Raw genomic sequence first — 23,265 nt, forward strand, 5'->3', positions numbered from 1 at the left:
AAAAAATCAGTTTTACAATTGGCTTTCATTAAAAGTTTTGCACCTTTTGCCTTCTATATCCTTTATGCAGTACTGTCTATTGCTGGCTGCAGATTGAGTTCACTGAGAATCCACCAGTGAGCTCATTCAGATTGAATGATGGAATAGTTTGTAACTCTTTTAGGTCACGTTCCCACGATGGGTTTTTAGTGAGTTTTCTGACGCTGCACATTTTCGCTGAACAAAAAGGCATTGTCTTACAGTTCCAGCAAAGTGGATGTGATTCATAGAAATCTCAGGCCCACTGTGCTTTCTATTTTTTTTACCTGCGATGCCTTTTTGAAATCTGCAGCATAGCTCTATCTCTTGCGGGTACACAGAGTTTTATGTTTTTTCTCACAGAATTGAAAAAAAAAAAAAGATTGCCCTCCCAAAAGGTGGACAGCCATTTTAACCCATTAACAAAATACATGTAAGCAATTGTGGGAGTCATCACGTGTGGAAGGAGCTGATAAGCTGTACACTCTCTACACGTGGCAGATACTGGCTATATTAAATAGAGGATCTTCAGCAGTGGCTGTTAATCATTTTGACGCCGCTGTCAATCTCTTACAGCGGCATTTAAATGGAATTTGCATTTTTGGCTCACGCTTACATGCTCGCGTTGGCACCCTTTGACGCAGTCGCAGGGAACTGATGGGCTACTATGGCAGCCGGGTGCTTACTGAAAGTCTCTGTCACTGCCGTCTGTATATTCCTCTGAAGTTCAGAAGGAGACCGGAATTTGCATTGTATCCTGCAGTAAGGTGGTAATGCAATATATACAGACATGGCCGAAAGTGTTGGCACCCTTGAAATTGTTCCAGAAATTTAAGTATTTCTCCCAGAAAATTATTAAATTACACATGCTTTGTTATACACATGTTTATTTCCTTTCTGTGTATTTGAGCAACACAAACAAACTGAGAAAAAAATGGCAAATTGGATATAATTTCACACAAAACTCCAAAAATGGGACAAAATTGTTGGTACCTTTCCAAAATTGTAGGTAAACAACTTGTGTGCCACACTAAGCATGGAGAACAGAAAGAAGAGAAGAGAACTGTCTGAGGACTTGAGAACCAAAATTGTTGAAAAATATCAACAATCTCAAAATTACAAGTCCATCTCCAGAGACCTTGATGTTCCTTTGTCAACGGTGGGCAACATAATCAAGAAGTTTACAACCCATGGCACTATAGCTAATCTCCCTGGACGTGGACAGCAGAGAAAAGTTGATGAAAGATTGCAACGCAGGATAGTACGGATGGTGGATAAGTAGCCCCAATCAAGTTTCAAAGAAATCCAAGCTGTCCTGCAGGCTCAGGGAGCATCAGTGTCAGCGTGAACTATCCGTTGACATTTGAATGAAATGAAACGCTATGGCAGGAGACCCAGGAAGGACCCCACTGCTGACACAGATACAGAAAAAAGGTAGACTGCAGTTTGCTAAAATATATGTGAGTAAGCCAAAATCCTTCTAGGAAAGCGTTTTGTGGACAGATGAGAACTACATAGAGCTTTTAGGTAAAGCACATCATTCTGTTGTTTACCGAAAAATGGAATGAGGCCCACAAAGAAAAGAAAACCTACAGTCAAACATGGTGGAGGTTCAAAGATGTTCTAGGTGCCCTGAGTGTGTGCAATGCATCATGAAATCTGAAGATTTCCAAAGGATTTTAGGTCGCAATGTAGTGCCCAGTTTCAGAAAGCTGGGTTTGTGTCCTAGGTCATGCGTCTTCCACAGGACAATGACCCCAAACATACTTCAAAAAGCACCCAGAAATGGATGGAAACAAAGCACTGTAGAGTTCTGAAGTGATCAGCAATTAGTCCGGATCTAAATCCCATTGAACACCTGTAGAGAGATCTTAAAATTACTGTTGGGAGAAGGTACCCTTCAAATATGAGAGACCTGGAGCAATTTGAAAAGAATTGCTGATGGTTATAGAAAGTGATTGATTGCAGTTATTTATTCCAAAGGGTGTGCAATCAAATATTAAGTTGAGGGTGCCAACAATTTTGTCTGGCCCATTTTTGGGGTTTTGTGTGAAATTATGTCCAATTTGCCTTTTCTTCCACAGTTTTTTATGTTGTTCCAATACACAAAAAGGAAATAAACATGTGTACAACAAAACGTGTAATTGCAATAATTTTCTGGGAGAAATACTTCGTTTTCTGGATCAATTTCAAGGGTGCCAACACTTTCGGCCATGACTGTAGTATAAGCGATCAGAACATTTCAGGTGCAAGTCCCCTAAGTCCCCAGTTAGGCAGTGGTGAGCCGGCTGTCAATCAGCATGACGTTGGCTGTCATCCCCTGTCAATACAGCAGAGCAGAAAAGAAGCCGGTGCTCTGTTGACGTGACATCAGCAGAAGCAGCTGAATCGCTGGCAGGAGCAGTCTGTGACCATTCTGTGCTGGTGAAGAACGGCGCCGTGCACAACAGGCAGGTAGATAGCAACTACTTACCTGTTAGTGCTTAGGCACATTTTTTTGTTTTCCAGATATCCCCTTTAAAAAAAGTTTCTTTCAAATTTCTGACATTTGTTTCCCCAACTGAAGGGGTTTCACCACAAACAAAGTACATTTTAATTAATAGATCTTGGAATAATAATAATTTCCACAATTGGATGTGTTTAAATAACATGTTCCTGTGCTGAGATAATCTTATAAATGTGCCCCTGCTGTGTACTGTGTAATGGCTGTCTGTGACCGTGCAGGGACATGGTCTGATCATACCACAGCTCCTGGGCAGGGGAAGACGCAGAAGACTATACTGACATTACAGTATGGGATCACAGCTGATTCTTTCTGTGAGGTAAAACAAGTTTTTAAACAGGCAGGGAAATGTTTTACCTCACAAAAAGAATCAGCTGTGACACGGTGCAGTAATATCTGCATACTCTTGTTCCCATGCCCAGGAGCTGTGGTATGATCAGCGTTTTTGACTGACTTCATTGAGGTAAATGGGTGAAAAAAACGTGGAAAAAACACTGAAAGAATTGACATCCTGCAGATTTACATCTGCACCAAATCTACAAGTCACAAATAAGCAAGGTGTGCATGAGACTTCAGGATCCTCATTCACTTTGCTGCCTTCAGATTTTGTGACAAATCCGCAAGGCAAAAACGCAAGGTGTGCACACAGCCTTAGCTATTGTACACAAAGGGAGTTATCATGGCCCAAATGGTGACATAATGGACATAGATCTCATGGCCACAGGTGAGACAGGAAAGTCAAAGAGCGGTCCGATAGCCAGCTTTTCCCTTCTTTGTCATTATTGGCAGACAACAGCAATGGTCCTCACAGCAGGGGTTGTCATTCTATACACACATAGGGAGCGACTGGCGGGTACCGGCCTCTTTGTCTGATCCACAACTGCGCTTTCAGCTATATTTTTATCTGACACACTACAGCATTTCAGAATAAACACACAGATGGTTGTAATGCAGGAGCCCACCTCAGATGTATGCTGCTCACGGTTTGGCCGGCATAATCCAAATAATTCTATCTACCCGTGCCGCACCTACCAGTATGCTTACCATACAATGTGGGATAGAAAAGATAACGTGATGGTGTTCTTCTTTGTGGTAGATCCTTTATTACTAGTGATCAAATGATACAGCAACAAGAAGAATCGACAATAGTATTCTGCTGACTTTGTGGGAACAGTTTGGTAAATGTCATTTCCAATGCTAGCATGATTATGCCACTGGGCAATAAGGTCCAAAAAAGAAAAATTACTCACTAGTAAAAAAAACAAACAGAAAACCTCAACCAACCAAGCCAGAGGCAGATGGTAAGTAGAGGTGATGCCATAGGTTTCAGTAAAAACCAGATTACCGGTAAGTAATTATAATTCTTACCATCACCTCTGAGAGGATTACACCGGAACACATTCCGGTAGGGAGGGAACACCAGTTGAAAGATCTTACACCTGAAGGAAACATCCTAACAATAACCCAGTCTACGGCTAGGGTCACATGACTGCATTTTCTCTCATCCGAGGAAACTGGTCCGATGATGTTAATCACACTTGATCAGACTCACAGCTTGTCCAGTGAGTGCTCACAGTGTCATCCAATTTCCTCGGATGAGGAGAAGACGGAGAAAAAAAAGTGTTCATCTTCTCCATTCTGTTAGCCTGTGAAAATCGGACCGCACTCAGATGTCATCCAAGTGCAGTCCAATGTTTTCCATGGACTCATTAACCTGTGTGGCCGAGTGCGATCCGATTTACGGATGCAAATTGTGCGCATGCTGCGATTTCTCTCTCAGACTCAGTCCGAGGAAAAATTAGGACATGTGATGGCCCTATAGAATAACATTGGACCAAGTGCGATCCGATGTTTTGTCGGATCGAAAATACGGGCGTCTGCACCTGCCTTAATGAGTAGTGCTTAAGGAAAATAGATAGTGAAAGTCAATCAAGACAATAACTCTTTTGATGAGGCGCTCCTATGAAAAAGGGGACCACATGCGGCTTGCGATGCCATTCTGTGTGACCCCAAACACAAAAATGCTTCACTGACAGATTAAAGAAGCACGGCCATCAAAGTTTTTATCTTCTTAATATAGTGCAGTTGTAAGGATGTGGACTGTCTTACCTTGTTCCTGTCCCTGAAGACAACAGACGTGTCATGTGAATATTGTCGTGCAGTTTTGTATGCAAAAGTAATGTGCGTCTTATGTAATGTATTATGGTAATGTACAATATGTAAAGTGTTAATGCATAATGTGAGTATAGAATAGGATAAGCTTAGGGTGGCATAAAACATGGAGTAAGGATAGGTTTAGCATAGAAGATAGGAAATAGTTAAGGATAGAACCAGCCCAGTGGGTGGGCACTAATGCTGATAAAATGGGGGCACTTCCTGGTTAGGGAGAGTTCAGTGTCAATAGTAAAGTGCCTAGTGAAGGCCAAGTTCAGGTGCAGTGGGTTGCTAGTGTGGCGCCCTGCTGCGCATTGGCGCCACAGAACCCAGAAGGGTGCATGGATGGACTTCTCCACAAGAGGCCCCCACACATTCACACACCTCCACCCTACCACCTCAGACCACCAGAGGGAGCCCGTTAGGGATATATATAGGGAGGGTGGAGCCAGGCAGTGCAGTTAATCAGAAGTTAGTTCAGAGTGAGCTGAGAGCATGCTGACGCTCAGAGAGCAGCGAAGAGGCAGCACGCTGGCTGCCGTGCTTAGGCGAGCCAAGGCCTACAGCACAAGTGAAAGCCTAGTGAGTGCCTTGAGTGTGGCCGAAGGTGAGAGGAGAAGGAAGAAGTAACAAGGGGGCAGAGGAGCATACCAGGCTCACTCCGAGATATATACCGGACACCGGGTCCGCGCCTACAGGGACCCTTTACACCCAGTAGGGACTACCGGAACCCATGGAGGACTACAGGTCCCAGGTTCACCAAACGCTGACTACAGTACCAGGCTAGTCACGGAGGCCCCAGTGTCCAGGGAGAGTGATCTCCAAAGAGAAGGCCCTACCACCAGGTCAGCAGAGAGACAGTAACCATGCTAGGCCTAGTTCCAGGCAGGCCAGAAGCTTAAAGAGTAAAGCCACGGATCAGGAGGCCCTATACCCGCTCACTGGGGAGAGTCCAAACATGCACCCTTTGCCCGGAGTACCCTGGACCGTGCCTGCAGCATCACCAGTAAAGGTACTGAAGCTTACCCACGTGTGAGTGTCCGTCTTTCCTCCGGGACTGTCCTGCCGTCTCTCCCCAGCATCCTCCATTACACCCCACGCTGCCCTGGAGCTAGCCCTACCTGTGGAGAGCCACACCATCCCTGTGGAGAGCCACACCATCCCTGCTGCCGTAACACCCGCTCCAGAGGACTGCTCCGCAGCGGCGGCTCCCTTTAGCCGCATTCCACAGGTGGCGTCACGACAAATCCCCTATAAATATTTTCCCTTTTTACTGACCGCCCTGGGTTACGGACCGGGCCAGCCACCGTGATATTACCCATACCGGTATCCATAAGAGGCCCGGCTGCCGAGTAACCCCACGGCCCAGGGGGCGCGTCACTAGGGGCAGCATGTGTCACTTGTTCCAGGCAGTGGGAGGCATTACTGGGATCCTGAGCGGTTGCTCCTGTCACGCCTAAGGTCTGGAATAGGGGCTGCCGAACACATTGTGTACTCTGAAGCACAGTGGAAGATGGACAGGGACTTGCATAGACGGAATGTGATGACCGGTCCCTGGTGCACTGCCGACATAGATGAGAAATCCCTGAGACTGACAGCATCAGTGGGCTTGAGGGTAGTCCAGGATGAGATAGCGACAGGACTGAAGAGGAGTTGTGCTAAGAAGGAGGAAAATGAGAATTGCTGTTCCCTATCCCCATCTGATGAACTTGGACTGTTTAGTAGAAGTTTGACTGTTACAAAGAACTTGGTGTTCCATACATTGTGTGCGCCGGCTCCTGGGGACAGAAGCCAGGAGACAGCGGAGGCCTGCGACTTACAAGCAAGTGTGATGCACCCCACATCCTAGGACTGGGACACCCCTTGTCTGTAAAATGCCCAATCAAAGCCGGACAGCAGCTCGGTCACAACTACAGCTCGGCCTCACTTTACACAGTCATCAAATTATACTAGCACTGTGTACTTACAATTGCTCATTATGCCTTTCTACCCATCTAATTCTTCACTTTTTCTCTATGTACGAACAAGACAAGTCTCTTGTCCATGCATTGTTCAAGCATTTATTATTCATTATTATTTATTATTACTCTTTAACTCCTGACCTAGCTGCTCCACACCTCTCCCCTGCCAGGGACTTTTGCAGAGACTGGTCATTCATATAGGGAAAATTGACCTCTTGTTTCTATATAGAGCTTAGAAGGATTCAGCTAGTCAGTATTTAATCATGCGATGTCATAGACATAATGGAAAACAGAAGAATTAGCAGGCTAGTACTGCAGTGCATGAGATCAGTGATTAAAATAAAAATTATACATGTCCCACAGTGGAACTAAGTGAAAAAGTAAAATATGTAAAAGAGTAAAAAAAAAAAAAAGAACAAAGAAAAGTGCACACATCACTAAAAGCAGTCTCGCCACATAAAACTCAGCGTTTGTGATAAAATAAAAATAAACAAAAAAGTACACACAATTGGTATCACCGCGTCTGGAACGACCCGCTCTATAAGACTGGCACGTTATTTATTCCATATGGCGAATGCCATAAAAAAAATATATATTTAAAAAACGCCAAAAATGTCGCTTTTTTATCATACTGACTCACAAAAAAGTGAATAAAAAGCAATCAAAAAGTCATACAGTAGTGGGAAAAAGTGTTTGCCCCCTTCCTGATTTTTTATTCTTTTGCATGTTTGTCACACTTAAATGTTTAAGATCACAAAACAAATTGAAACATTTGACAAAGATAACACAAGTAAACACAAAATGCAGTTTATAAATGAAGGTCTTTATTATTAAGGGAAAAAGAAATTCAAACATGCAGGGCACTGTGTGAAAAAATGATTGCCCCCTAAACCCAATAACTGGTTGGGCCACCCTCAGCAGCAAGAACTGCAATCAAGCGTTTGTAATAACTGTCAATGAGTCTTTTACAACGCTCTGGAGGAATTTTGGCCCACTCATCTCTGCAATTGTTGTAATTCTGCATCATTGGTGGGTTTCCAAGCATGAACCGCCTTTTTAAGGTCACGCCACAGCCTCTCAATCGGATTAAGGTCACGACTTTGACTAGGCCACTCCAAAGTCTTAATTTTGTTTTTCTTAATCCATTCAAAGGTGAACTTTGGTGTGTTTTGGATCATTGTCCTGCTGCATAACCCAAGTGCACTTTAGTTTGGGGTCACAAACAGATGGCCAGACATTCTCCTTCAGGATTTTTAGGTAGATAGCAGAATTCATGGTTCCATTTACCACAGCAAATCTTCCAGGACTTCCTTTCTTTTTCTGAAATGCTGTGTTAGGGTATGTGCACACGATGCAGAAAATTTCTGCATCATTTCTGCATCTCCCTGGCAGAAAAAACGCATGCAGATTGTGCATGCGTTTTTCCTGCGGAATACATGCGGATTCACATGCGTTTCCACATGCGTTTCCGCATGTGGATTGACAAGCGCTTTCCAGGCGATTTTAGCATCACCTGGAAAGTGCTTGACAACTAGGTCACACTATATAAATCCATGCAAACAGCATGGATTTATATAGTGTGACCCGAGAGAGTGTATATACTTACCTCCGCTGTCCTGCTCACTCCGTTCTCCCGGCTGCCGGCAACTTTGAATTGAAAGACCTGCCGACGTCAGCGTCACGTGACCCGTCACATGACTCTGACGTCAGCGCAGGTCCTTCAACTCCCTGCAAGTGCCGGGAACCAAGCAGGAGCGTTGCGCGGGCCGACAGATGGTAAGTATATATATATTTTTTATTTTATTCTTGTTTTACAGCTTTTTTTAATGGTACCTGGGTGTGGGTGAGAGTCTCCTCTCCTCCACACCCGGGTACCATCCACACATTAGAACGCGCCAATAACGCAAGTACAAATGCTGTCTTGCGGAATTGGCGCGTTCTAATGCAAGTCAATGGCGGCGAAAACGCCGCGTTTACGCAAAATTAATTGACATGCTGCGGATTTTTGAGCGCAGCGTTTACGCTGCGGAAAACTCCGCATCATGGGCACAGCACATGCGGATTTCAATTGGGGAACATTGCTGCCCTTCTACCATGCGTTTTTAATGCGTTTCCGCGGCGTTTACGCAACTGCAAAAACGCCGCGGAAACGCATTAAATACGCATCGTGTGAACTCAGCCAAATGTAATGGGACATACACCTTCCAAAAAGTTCAACTTTTGTCTCGTCAGTCCACAGAGTATTCTTTAAAAAGTCTTGGCGATCATCATGATGTTTTATTGCAAAACTGAGTTGAGCCTTTATGTTATTTTTGCTCAGCAGTGGTTTTCCTCTTGGAACTCTGTCATGCATGCCATTTTTGTATAGTCTCTTTCTTCTGGTGGAGTCATGAACACTGACCTTAACAGAGGCAAGTGAGGCCCGCAGTTCTTTGGATGTTGTTGTGAGGTCTTGTCTGACCTCTTGGATGAGTCGTCACTGTGCTCTTGGTGCAATTTTGGTCGACTGGTCACTCCTGGGAAGGTTCACCACTGCTCCTTGGTTTCGCCATTTGTGGATAATGCCTTTCACTGTGGTTCGCTGGAGTCTCAAAGCTTTAGAAATGGCTTTATAACCTTTTCCAGACTGATTGATCTCAATTACTTTGCTTCTCATTTGTTCCTGAATTTCTTTGGATCGCAACATGATGTCTAGCTTTTGAGGATCTTTTGGTCTACTTCACCTGGTCAGGCAGGTTCTATTTAAATGATTTCTTGATTGAGAACAGGTGTGGCAGTTATCAGGCCTGTGTGTGGCTAGGGAAATTGAACTCAGCTTCCCAAAGACGTGATAAACCACAGTCAATTTATGTTTTGGGGGGGGGGGGGCAATCACTTTTTCACACAGGGCCCTGTAGGTTTGGATTTCTTTTTCCCTTAATAATAAAGACCTTCATTTAAAAGCTGCCTTTTGTGTTTACTTGTGTTATCTTTGTCTAATATTTATATTTGTTTTATGATCTGAAACCTTTACGTGTGACAGACATGTAAAAGAATGAGAAATCAAGAAGGGGCAAACACTTTTTCACACCACTGTATGTAAAAAAAATATTGTACAAATGAAAACACCAAACCATCTCAGAAAAAACAAGCCCTAATATGGCTCATTCGGCAAAAAAATAAAAGTTACAGCTCTGCAAAAAACAAATTAATTTTTGGAAAATATTGTTTGCAGTCTGTAAAAATAGCAAAGCATAAAAAAATTATATAAATCTTTTATCACTGTAATCGTACCAATGAAACAAACAAATTGGTCTTATCACTTTTACCGCACAATGAATGGCACAAAAACAAAAAATAAAAACAATAACTGAATTGCTGATTTTTGTTCATTCTGTGTTTTAAAAAATCTGAATAAAAAGCGATCAAAAATTATTATGTCCCCCTAAATGGTATAAAACAAATCTGCAACTCGTCACGCAAAACATAAGCCCTAATACAGCTCTGTTCGCCAAAAAGTAAAAAAGTTACATCTCTCAGAATATGGAGCCGAAAAAAAACTATTTTTATTTAAAAAAAAAAACCTTTTTAATGTGTGATAGGAGCAAACTCTAAAAAAAACATGATATCGCTGTAATCTTACCGACCCGAAGAATAAATCCGCCTCATCACTTATACCGCATGGTGAACCGCGCAAAAATAAAAACAAGGAATATTCTTGTACTGCTAATTTGTTCATTCTACCTCCCAAAAATCAAAATCAGGCTAAGCTCACATTTATCCTGCACGCTCCACCGAGCGCTAACATTGGGGTTTCCCTGTAAATTCCCCAAAACCGCGATTCAGACAAAACCTCTGACAGAACCACTCACATATGAGGCAGATGGAGTCACTTTGGACTTGTCTGTGCTCCGGCGGTGTCTCATCATTTTAGGTGTCTTTTTAGTTCACAAGTGTGGACGACCAAAGTTCTGTACATGCCTAAAAAGATGGATACCACCAGAGCAGACGTCAAAAGGACTCCAAAGTGTCTCCATCTGCCTCATTATGGTGGGTGGTTCCATTGGGGATTTCGTGCGAATTGTATTTTTGTGGGATTTATACTGAAACCCCCGACATAAGTGCTCAGCATAGAACACAAGAAGGTGTTCCAGCCTTATTCTGGAAACATCGAAAAATATTATGTACCCCAAAATGTTACCAAAAACCACCTAATTTATCCCGCACAAAATCAGCCCCTACTCAGGTCCGTCATCTGTCACTGGAACTATACGGGGTTCCCACGTTACTGGTAGAACAAAGACTCTGGAAAAGCGAAGGATCTCATCCCCCCAAATAAAATCCAGTGGATTTTGCGCTCCCAAATCCAAACACTCCACTTCTTCTGAGGCCCCACAGTAAACGGCCATGTTTGGCATTATTGTAGTGGGGAGAGAGCACTTAACAATTTATGGGGTGTCACCAGAAGCACAAGCTGGGTACAATGTATAAGGGCGCTATAATATATGGGAGCTCTACACTTTATGGGGGCACAATGTATTGCCACTAAACTGACATATTTGCAATTCTCCAGAAAAAAGCATGATGTGGATGTTACAAAATAGTCACTGCAGTCGTAGATTAATTCATTGAGTGGTGCAATTTCTACAATGGGGTCACTTTTGGTGTTTTTCTGCTGTTCTGGAACCTTTGGGGCTCTGCAAATGTCGCCCGCAAACTATTCTAGCAAAATCTGTGCTCCAAAAGCCAAATAGTGCTCCTTCCTTTTCAGCCCTGATGTGTGACCTAACAGTAATTTCTGACGACATATGGGGCATCATTGTGTTCGAGAGAAATTGCACAATAAATTATTGAGCCAGTTCCATCTATTAACCTTGTGTATCTTACAAACTTGCAGCAAATACAAAAAATAATTTTTTACCACGTCTCAATGTTATAAAATTCTGTGAGGCACGGATGTGTTCAATATACCGTACTCACTACACCCCTAGATGAATTCCTTAGGCAGTGGAATTTCCAATATAGGGTCACCTGGGGGGTTTATGCTGGTTTGGCACCTCAGGGGCTTATCTAATGGAGCCCACAATCTATTCAAACGAAATCTGCGTGATAAAAGCCAAGTAGCGCTCCTTCCCATCCGATCCCTGCCGTGTGCTCAAACAGTACAACCACATATGGGGTACTGCCACATTTGGTAGAAATTGCATAACAAATTGACCAATTTCTTCCATTACCCCTCATGTAAATGATAAATTTGGTGCTAAAACAGTATTTTAGTGGAAAAATATAAATTTTTTGTTCTCACATCTAAAAGTTAAACAATTTCGTGAATCACCTATAGGTTAAAAATGCTCACACCTCTAGTTGAATTCGTTGAGGGGTCTAGTTTCCAAAATGGGGTCACTTGTGGAGGTTTTCTGCGTTTTTTTGCATGTCAGAAGATCTCCAAACGTGAAATGGCATTCACAATCTATTCCAGACAAATCGCGCTTTTTTCTTTCCTTGCCCTTCCATGTGCCGTGCCCAAACAGAAGTTTTTGACCACATATGGGGTATCATTGCAATCGGGAGAAATTGCATAACAAATTATGGGGTCCATTTTCTAGTATTATCCATTGTGAAACTTACAAATTTGGGGCTAAAACATTTTTGGGAAAAAAATGAAAATTTTCAATATGACGACCTAATGTTATCAAATTCTGTGTAGTACCTGTGGGTTCAAAATGCTCACTGTAACCCTGGATAAAATCCTTGAGGGGTGTAGTTTCCAAAATGGGGTAACTTGTGGGGAATTTCCACTGTTTAGGCACATCAGGGGCTCTCCAAACGCGACATGACGACCACAGACCAGTCCATCAGAATCTGTGCTCCAAAACTTTACTTCTTTGTTTCCAAGCCCTGCTGTGTGCCCAAACAGTAGTTTTTCTCCACATATGGGGTATCGGTGTACTCAGGAGAAATTGCACAACAAATTTTGGGGTCCATTTTCTTCTGTTACCCTTGTAAAAATAAAAAAAATTGGGGCTAAAAGTGCATTTTTGTAGGAAAAATATGATTTTTTATTTTCACGGCTCTACGTTATAAACTTTTGTGAAGCACCTGCGGGTTCAAGGTGCTCACCACACATCTAGATACATTCCTTGAGGAGTTTAGTTTCCAAAATGAGGTTACTCGTGGGAAGTTTTCACTGTTTAGGCACATCAGTGGCTCTCCAAACACAAAATGCTGTCACCTCTCGATTCCAGCCATTTTTGCGTTCAAAAAGTCAAACGCTGATCCTTCCCTTCCGAGCACTGCCGTGTGCCAAAACAGTAGATTTCCCCCACATATTGGGTATCGGCGTACTCAGGAGAAATTGCACAAATTTTGGGGTCCATTTTCTATATATAAATTTCTATTCTATAAATATATGGGGGGGCTGTGGTGGACATCATACTATTTATGGGGGGCTGTGGTGGATATCATACAATATATGGGGGGGCTCTGGTGGACATCATACTATATAGGAGGGGCTGTGGTGGTGCTTTACTGTTGTGGTTTTCATACCTTATGAGCGGCTTTGGTGACCATTATATTGTGTAGGGGGACAGTGTGAGGAGTGGTTACAGTTTGAACAGGGGAGCGTGGTGGCCAATATGAGGGCATAGTGTGAAGAGGGGGCACAGAATGGATATTGATAGGGGACAACCTGAAATGGGGGCACAATATGGAGAGGGGTTAGCATGGCGGGGGGGGGGGGGGGGGGCAGTGTGGAGATATAAAGAGTGTAATGGAAAATTAGAGAGGGGACAGCCATGGTATAAGCCGTGGTTCATAAGGGCAGATGGTGTCGTGGTTATAGCTGTTAATGGCTGACAGTGTGGAGGTCGGTTATAGGAAGTTTCGCCCCCAGCAATTTGCCCCCATCTGTTCGCCCCCAGGTACATTTCGCCCCTATCATTTCGCCCCCAGGAAGATTCGCCCCCGCACATTTCGCCGCCGCACGTTTCGCCCCCGGACGTTTCGAACTGGGGGCGATATGTGCGGGGGCGAAATGTACCCGGGGGCGAATCATCCAATTCCCATGGAGGTCATATACCATAGGAGGCTTATTTAGGGTACAGTATGGACAGATATTTTTATGCAGAGGGCATTTTAACAACATTCCCATTTTTAAGGGCATTGTGTGGGGATGTGCTGCAAAATACCGGAGAAGAGGGAGGTCAGCAGAGACTAGCTGTGGATGTGAAAAGTCATCATGGCATCTAGACATGATGGAGATGAAAAGAAAGAGCCGACTCTAGAGAAGAGGTAATCTATAAGGTACCTGAATGTAATTGTTTATTTGTGATACTGACTTCCCCTCATCAGTACTGTGGTTCTTGTATGGTCTGCAGTCTGATGATGGCTGTTAATAACAACTCCCAGTATCTCCTTACCATTATTAAGGACATTATTGTTGTAGGTTCATGCGATACAATGGTTTATGGGGCTGACTTGACATTACACTTTTTCATTTTACTAAGCTTGCTTTTGTATTCAAGTACTTTTGGTTCTGGTCATGTATTCATGTACTTATGGTGGTTCTGGTGACTTATTCATGAACTGAGGGTGGTTCTGGTGACGTATTCATGTACTAATGGTCGTTCTGGTGATGTAATTATTTACTGATGATAGTTCTGGTGCCATATTCATGTACTATTGACGTCTATGGTGCTCTAATTATGTACTGATGATGATTTGTTTTGTATTCATGTCCTGAAGATGGTTCTGGTGATTAACATATCACCAGAATCATCACCACTAAATGAATACAGCACCAGAACAACCATCACTACATGAATATGTCACCAGAACCACCATCAGTACATGAATACATCAACAGTACCACCATCAGTTTGGGCAAGCTGTCTTTGTCACATGATGGATGCAAAAACCATTAGACGTATCTCTTTATCTATAATGGGTTTTTGTTTATTTTCCATTAGGGTATCTGCCAAATGCTGGACACCTTAACTGAAACCAAACTGCCCCTATATTAGTTTCCAGGACTATCCTTGGGATTGACATTTAAAATATAGGATGTCAGGGATGAATGTTGCTATTTTTCCCCTTGTATTGAGTAAATGGTCTGCAAAAAATAATTGACTCTGTATCTAACTTTGAAATTGAACTACCTGTTAAATCATATCCCTAAAATACACCACTTTTTTACTTTTGCTGACATTTTTTGTGTGAAAAAGGTAACAATTCTAGAAGTGGTCAATAGAGCTTGTTACCTAACCCATAGGAGGGGGAGGAGGTAGGTGCATTAGGGGTCCTGTTACCTTAGTCTTTGACCCATTACTTTGTGCTGTTGGCGCCATTGGGTTCACCTGCCTAGGGCACCAAAATACCTTGTCACAGCACTGTGCCCATACATAAGAGGCCTAAAAAAGCTTGTACGGCAGTGCATTGAGACCATGTGGCTCTATACTCAGGAACAGCTTTTGTGCACTACCATATATTAGGGAGATATTCTCTCACATAATACCTGAAATCTATTGAGAATGCTAATAAATTCCAGATTTCTTGTTCAAAATTCCATCTTGTATTACTTTTTTTCCCATAATGATTTCCTTTCTTTCCTCTAAAAGGTTGAACTTGATGTAAGGAAGATATAGGACAGGGCAGTCAGTGTGCTTGATACAGCCTGACCGGTCATGTACAACGACTTGTACACATCCGTAACCTCTAATCTTTAATGAAACCGAACATTTCCATTTCAGAATATAACCTATTTTGTAATAGGGACTCAAATTCATAGATTTACCTTGCCTCAGCCATAGACATTCTTTGTTACATAACTGCCCCCTCTCCAAAATTGCAGCAAATTTGATCCCCGTCGGGGTTACAACTATGAACCTGCCTAAAATGTGATGATAGAAAACGATTGTTAAATCCAATGTTAATGTCATTTCTTTTTTTCTATAATAGTATGGTCTATGCACAGCCTTTGTCACGGGCACTCTATCAAATAGATGATGCCCTCGCTATAGCATGTCAGGAATACATCTATTTCACATTCCGTTATTCACTGAAGATTTTACCCCATTTGGTTTGGTAATTTATTAAGCTTACAATTACTACAAGGATCTCATCTGTAGAACCCCTTCAATGATAACCATGTTGCGGATGTTGCCTTCTTAGGTTGTTTAACCGAAAGTGCCACATTTTATGCTAAAGAGGGAGCTTTGGAGTTAACGAAGGGTGGACTGATCAATATCAGTCCTAGCAATTTATCCTGTGATAACAGGGACCAATCTTTAGGAGCAATCCTACTCACTTCTTTATACTGACTATTAAAAGGTAATACCAACTTAGACTGTCATCATCTCATTTTGTTCAATTACATCTATCTATTTTCCATCCCACTATAAAAGAGCTGCCTACTGAATAGTCTAGCTTCATTATGAGCTTCTACAAGAACCTTTTCTGGATATTGTTTCTCTCCAAATTGTTCTGGTAATATAGCAGTCTCTTCCTTGTAATTCTAGGTTAGGTTGTGTTTGAGAAGCCTACACTGTCCGAATGTCACATTAAGAAACCACTGTGGTACGTGATAGCCTGAGTGCAATATGTAACAATTCCTTGCAACTAGCCTTTGTTTTGTACAGCCTATCACTCACCACTCATGTCGTAAAGTCCAGAAACTCGACAAAAGAGTCAGTATTATGTGGTGTGATGTGATATGATTGTTCGGCCGACAGCCATTTAATGTGTATGAGGGTCTTTATCATAGAATGTTAAGGCCCCGTCACACATAACGAGATCGCTAGCGAGATCGCTGATGAGTCACAGTTTGGTGACGCAATAGCAATCTCGCTAGCGATCTCGTTATGTTTGGCAGGAAGCAACGATCAGGCCCCTGCTGTGAGATCGCTGATCGTTACAAAGCTTCCTGGACCATTCCTGGGTCGTTGCGCTCCCGCTGGGCAGTGTGCATCGCTATATTTGACACCTTGTCAACGACCTCGCTAGCGATTCAGAACTGAGACACATTGAGGTGCATAAATTGGACTTTTCTGCGTTCATCGTCCCTGATTGGTGGTCGCTACTGCGTCCTTGTTTTTTTCAGATCCCACCAGCGTTCTCCGGCTGTGACTCCACTTTGAACAAATCAGACATCTTTAGCGAAGTAGGTATTGTTTGGGGTCTCAAATGAGTTTCCATTTTTAATTCATTTATAGGACATCTACCAATTATCTGCTGTCATTGCTCTTCAGGGAGGTAGGGCTTGGCTTCTATCTGTATATATATGCTTTTGCATGGGCAGATATTTTAGGGGTCTCGTGCACACACACCCACACAGCACGTTTTCTGACACGCTGTCGTGGCCAACCGCTTCTGAGTTTTTCATACGCCAATTAACATGAAGCTTAAATCAATAGACTCTGTTCTTTTGGCCTGTTGCACGCTTCAAAACTTTCTTCGTCGACGTGATGTAATTACGTACTGTCCGCCTGGCTTTGTGGACTCTGTGGACCGAGCCAATGGGGAAGTGGAGCTCGGTGAATAGCGTGCAAACGATCCTGCAATTGCAGGCCTTCAACCAGTGGGACATGGCAGAAACACCCATGATGCGAAGACCTGCCGCGACAACTGCTGCCAGTATTTTAACGGTCCTGGTGCCCTGTCACACATAACGAGATCGCTAACGAGATCGCTATTGAAGCCAAGCCCTCCCTCCCTGAAGAGCAATGATAGCAGATAATTGGTAGATGTCCTATAAATGAATTAAAAATGGAAACTCATTTGAGACCCCAAACAATACCTACTTCGCTAAAGATGTCTGATTTGTTCAAAGTGGAGTCACAGCCGGAGAACGCTGGTGGGATCTGAAAAAAACAAGGACGCAGTAGCGACCACCAATCAGGGACGATGAACGCAGAAAAGTCCAATTTATGCACCTCAATGTGTCTCAGTTCTGAATCGCTAGCGAGGTCGTTGACAAGGTGTCAAATACAGCGATGCACACTGCCCAGCGGGAGCGCAACGACCCAGGAATGGTCCAGGAAGCTTTGTAACGATCAGCGATCTCACAGCAGGGGCCTGATTGTTGCTACCTGTCAGACATAACGAGATCGCTAGCGAGATCGCTATTGCGTCACCAAACCGTGACTCATCAGCGATCTCGCTAGCGATCTCGTTATGTGTGACGGGGCCTTTAGAGTTGGAAGGGACCTCCAGGGTCATTGTGTCCGACCCTCTGCTCAATGCAGGATTCACTACACCATCTCAGACAAAGGTCTGTCCAGCCTCTGTTTGAAGACTTCCATTGAAATAGAAAATCTGTTGGCACTGGTGGGATTCGAACCCACATCCCCAAAGAGAAATTTATGTAAAAAAAAAACCCCAAAAGATTAGTAGGTACACATAAATAGTATTGTTGAATCCCTAATGACCCATACTAAAAAAATTACAAATTGTGATCTTCACCTTTGTTCTCCCAAAAATTAATACAAATAATTAAAATATTATACAGCGGCATGTAAAAGTTTGGAAACCCCTGGTCAAAATTACTGTTATTGTGAACAGTTAAGCAAGTTGAAGATGAAATGATCTCTAAACGGCCTAAAGTTACAGATGACAGATTTCCTTTGTATTTTAGGCAAAAAGAATATATATTTTCATCTTTTACATTTTAAAAATTATAAAAAGGAAAATGGGCCAATGCAAATGTTTGGGCACCCTGCATGGTTAGTACCTAAAAGAAATCCAAAACAAAACAGGCCTATTTAAAGCGGCACTTCCATTAAGTATAGAGACCCAATGAGAAAGGGAAGCTAAATACAGCCAAACATTAAAAATAGTAAATTTTTATTGGTTCATAATAAACATTTAAAATATTAAAGGGGAGAAATAGCAAAGAGACCTCACACATCAAAGTAACAGAAACCGTATCAATAATTAATGCTAAGAGATATATGCATTAACACAACCAGTATAGAGTTTTTCAAGACCAGTATATAAATTATGTCATCTAAAGATAGTATCAATGTGGTCTGATAAATAATATAAGGTCCCATACAGGGTAATCAGTAATCCATGCCACAAGATACATGTAGGAAGTCACATATAAGAATCAATAATATAGTAGTAGCATAGAAATCAATAATATACAGTGATTAGATAATACATAAAGTGCACTGCCAATAGTATATTAAACTCAATGTGGTATTCAATGGAGAGTATAACCATGTGGGGCTAGAGAATCCAACCCAGAGTCATCCTAATAACTTGTATAGAAGTTAGTAACCGCTGGTGCAGAGGTATACAAATCTCAACACACATCACATATGCAATATACTCATCTGAACAACCTGGACGAAGTGAGGACAGGTACCCCAACGCGCGTTTTGTGTTAGCTTCTTCGAAGAATTTTTATTGTGTAAAATAAAGTAATATATATTGTGCACATTTAAAATGTAAAAACAATTGAGGAACAGTTTTTTTCCATTCCTTATATCCCAGCGGTAGGAAAGGTTAATCAATAGGTTTTATGCACAGTATAGTAGCAATGAAAATTAAAACTAATTGTACAAAAAAGTCTTTATATGGATACATTGACAGAAGAATAAAAAAGTAATATCTTTTGGAATGCAACAATGAGAAAACAAACAAACAGTAAAACAAAAACAATAAAGCCTCCTGAAGGCCAACCTAGCAATGTTAACATCAGTGGTGAATAAAGTTTATTAAGGAAGAGCTTCCACCCCTTCAATTTGTCAGTGAGGCGCTTTAATGGGACTGGCTAAGCTAATGAACTAAGCAAGTCAGCCAGCTGGTAATATACAACACCAACACGGGATGGGGGGAAATGCTGTTGGTGAGCCCTTTGCCATGTTGAAATATAAAAGATATACAAAGAAAGCTCCAGTGTAACATCAGAACTGAAATTCAGCAATCTATGCACTTTTGAAAAATCACATTTTTTTCTGTTTGGTCTGACCACCCCTCCTAATACCTTCCCAGACTGATTGCCCTGAGACCTTCACAAAGTAAATTATAGATGACTAAAAGTCAAGGTTTAATAGCAGAACATCTGCCAGTGCAAACAGGCTAGGCATAGATGAGGAATAACACAATATTCTGGTCATTATTTTAGGTCTCTTGCATTTTAATGTTTTTCCCTCTACAGGCTATAGCTCTTAATTTGGAATTGGCTCTGAGCTAGTGGGAAGGGGCTAGCTGATTTAATCTCTCCCATACATAGACAAACATAGAGAACATTACCTGCCTAATTGCAAAGTTTGGTGGAGGAGGGACAATGCTATGGAGTTGATTGTCAGGGGTTGGCCTAGGCCCCTTAGTTTAGGGTAAGGGATAACTTGTAGGCTTCCATCTTTGTGGAAACAGTTTGGGAAGGACTCTTTTTTTTGTTGCAGCATGACAGATCCAGTGGACAAATCTAAGTCCATTAAGCCATGGTTGGGGGAGTTTGGTGTGGCAAAACTTGATGGGCCCCGTACAAATCACCGACCCGCAACCTCAGCGAAGAACTTGGTTGAGCTCAAATGAAGATTATGAGCGAGGCCCGCTCATCTATCATCAGTGTCTAAACTCACATTCTTTTAGATGAAAGGACAAATATTCTTACAGATACACTCCAAAAAGTGCATCTGCTGCAGAGGTAGAATCAACTTTGTATCCTTATGGATTAAGAATCGGACATCATAATAGCTCACATAGGTGTAATGTGTCGGTGTCCCAATACCGGTTCATAGAGTGCATTCTGTATCTTCCAATTGTCTGGAGATAATACAGAAAATACTCATGTAAACGAGGCTGTATCTGTCTTTCAATGTGGTCTTGAATGCTGTAAATCTGTCACAAAAAGTTCTATTTCAAGGTCAAGTAACTCAGCAATACATTTATGAAATTCACATTCCTCTTCACAAGTGAGATTAAACTGCTGTAAATACTTTATAGCCGTCATGAATGTTTAAGTTGCAATGCAAAGAATGCAATGGCAAAGTTCACACATCATAAAGAAGTTTCTATTACTACATTATGCAATTCCCAAATCCCAGAAATTACTAAGGAAAGTGGCTTAGAAACCCAATAACATGTGCCACTAGGACAGACAGACATTTTTAATCTTATTCTGTGTAGAACAGATCTGAAAAAAATCGAAAGGGTTGTGAACTTGAGACATCTTTTGCAGCAAAACACCATATGTATGTGACAAACACGGGATGGTAGAAGTCTATTAGTTGGATAAAAGGGTTGTCTGCCCCTTTTGTTATTTAAAAAATGGTCCCATAGTTGTCTAAATAAAAAACAAGACCACCATGGATGGGCCCATTAAAAATGGGGGACAGCAGTCAACATATGTACTAAACTTCAAAAGTCACATCCAAAAGCACTTTGGCTGTAATAGAAATGGCCCAATTCTGTAGAGACTGGGCACCAAATCTCATTCCCCTCACATATGCAAATTGTTTTGTAATTTAAAAAAAAAAAGTTGGAATATGTATATACAATTACAATATATTATTAATCATTATGCTTGCTTAGGTATCATCAGCATATTACACAGCGTTTTACAAAAATGATCATCACTTTCCCCATTGGGGCTCACAATCTAACTTGCCTATGTTTTTGGAGTGTGGGGGGAAATCGGAGTACCTGGAGGAAACATGGGGAGAAAATACAAACTCCTTGCATATGTTATCCTTAGAGGGATTTAAACTCCGCAACAGTGCTAACCACTGAGCCACCGTGCTGTCCCCATCACATTCCACCTGTTCTTGTATTTGAAGGGGTTTTCCTGGAATCTTATGAAATGGATGAGTAATGTGATCATAAAATCCATAACTTACTTTTTAAATCGGGTTTCATTCCGGCACCTTTGATTGGTGGCGCCCCTCCAGCTGGTCATGTGCCACGCATTATTCACATGACTGATGTGAGGATACTGGCATGTATAGCAGGTGACCATTTAGGTCAGTAATTGTCTACTGCTAAGCAAATAAAAGCCTTAAAACCTCTTTAATAAACAGCTGAATGGGTCTATTCATACAATGTGGTCACTTGTTTGTGCCTTTCGGATTAGCTTCTTCTCATGGAAAAATACATTTTCTCTAAATCCAGAAATGGATGGATTTGCAGCATACAAACGGTTTAAGATTAATTGCCTAAGCAAGAACAAACAAAACAAAGTAAGCCAACAAAAAGCCAGTTTCTTCTAGATGGCTCTGGCTGGGAATAAGAATTTGGGCTGGGTGAGGAGGAACATGCCGGCGGCAGAGACACGACATATGAGAACAGTTAGAACGAATAACTGTTCATACAATCACAAAAACTGCAGGTTAATACACTTAGTAGTGATATCACTAACATTAACCAACATTAATCTAGCAAAACATTTAAGAGAAAAAATGGTCCTCAATTCTACGCAGGTTTTTTTTTCTCCGACTACCTACATTCCTTGTAAATTGCCACAGATTTTCAGTGCAGAATCACAACCAAAACCTTAATGTCTGAACTCATCCAAGTCAAAGACCATGGACAGAACAAAATTATCCTCTTACATATAGGTTTTAAACCAGTACAAAGGCCAAGATAGAAAAAAAAAAAAAAAAAAGAAAAAAAATTGTGGAATACTATCCTCTTCTTGACCTCACCAAAAAACTATCTGGGAACAACTACCACATCTGGAAGATGGTACGAGATAGACACCGCATCCTCCCTTCTTCCAATATTGTGAAAAAGCTGTAAAAACAGCTAAGGAATAACCACATACAGTTAGATCCAGAAATATTTGGCCAGTGACCGAATCTTCGTGATTTCAGCTCTGCATGCCACTATTTTTGATTTACAATAAAACTGGGATACAATTGAAGTGTAGACTTTCAGGTTTAATTATACGGGTTGAACAAAAATATCTTGTGAAACGAATTGCAACTATTTTTCTACAGTCTCCTCATTTCAGTGGCTCCAAAGTAATTGGACAAATTAACTTTATCATAAATAAAATGTTCATTTTTAATAGTTTGTAGAAAATCCTTTGCAGACCATGACTGCCTGAAGTCTGGAAGACATGGACATCACCAAACTCTTGGTTTCCTCCTTTGTGATGCCTTGCCAGGCCTTTACTGCAGCTGACTTCAGTTGTTGCCTATTTGTGGGTCTTTCTGCATTAAGTTTTATCTTAAGCATGTGAAATACATGCTCAATAGGGTTGAGATCTTGTGATTGACTCGGCCATTGCAGAATATTCCACTTTGCCTTAAAAAAAACTCCTAGGTTGCTTTCGCAGTATGTTTTAGGTCATTGTCCATCTGCACTGTGAAGAGCCGTCCAATCAAGCTTGCTACATTTGGTTGAATCTGAGCAGAAAGTATTGAACTGAACACTTCAGAATTCACCCGGCTGCTTCAGTCTTCAGTGACATCATCAATAAATACTAGTGACTCTGTGCCATTGGAAGCCATGCATGCCCATGCCATTACACTGCCCCCACCATGTTTTACAGAGGATGTGGTGTGCTTGGATCATGAGTCGTTCCAAGCCTTCTCCATACTTTCTTCTTCCTAAAATTCTGGTACAGGTTGATCTTCGTTTTATCTGTCCAAAGAATTATTTTCCAGAACTGGACTGGCTTCTTTAGATGTTTTTTTTGACAAA

The 23,265-nt window shown here is 41.8% G+C and overlaps 1 protein-coding gene across 1 annotated transcript in view; it reads right to left on the reverse strand.

The window, feature by feature from the left end:
• Positions 1 to 23,265, reverse strand: part of JSRP1 (junctional sarcoplasmic reticulum protein 1) — a 151,185-nt gene that overhangs the window by 64,052 nt on the left and 63,868 nt on the right. The gene's annotated exons all lie outside the window — the stretch shown is intronic.

This window comes from Phyllobates terribilis, unplaced genomic scaffold, assembly GCF_046119375.1.
Source record: "Phyllobates terribilis strain yellow unplaced genomic scaffold, ASM4611937v1 Scaffold_1__5_contigs__length_1240528914, whole genome shotgun sequence".
NCBI classification, from domain to species: domain Eukaryota; kingdom Metazoa; phylum Chordata; class Amphibia; order Anura; family Dendrobatidae; genus Phyllobates; species Phyllobates terribilis.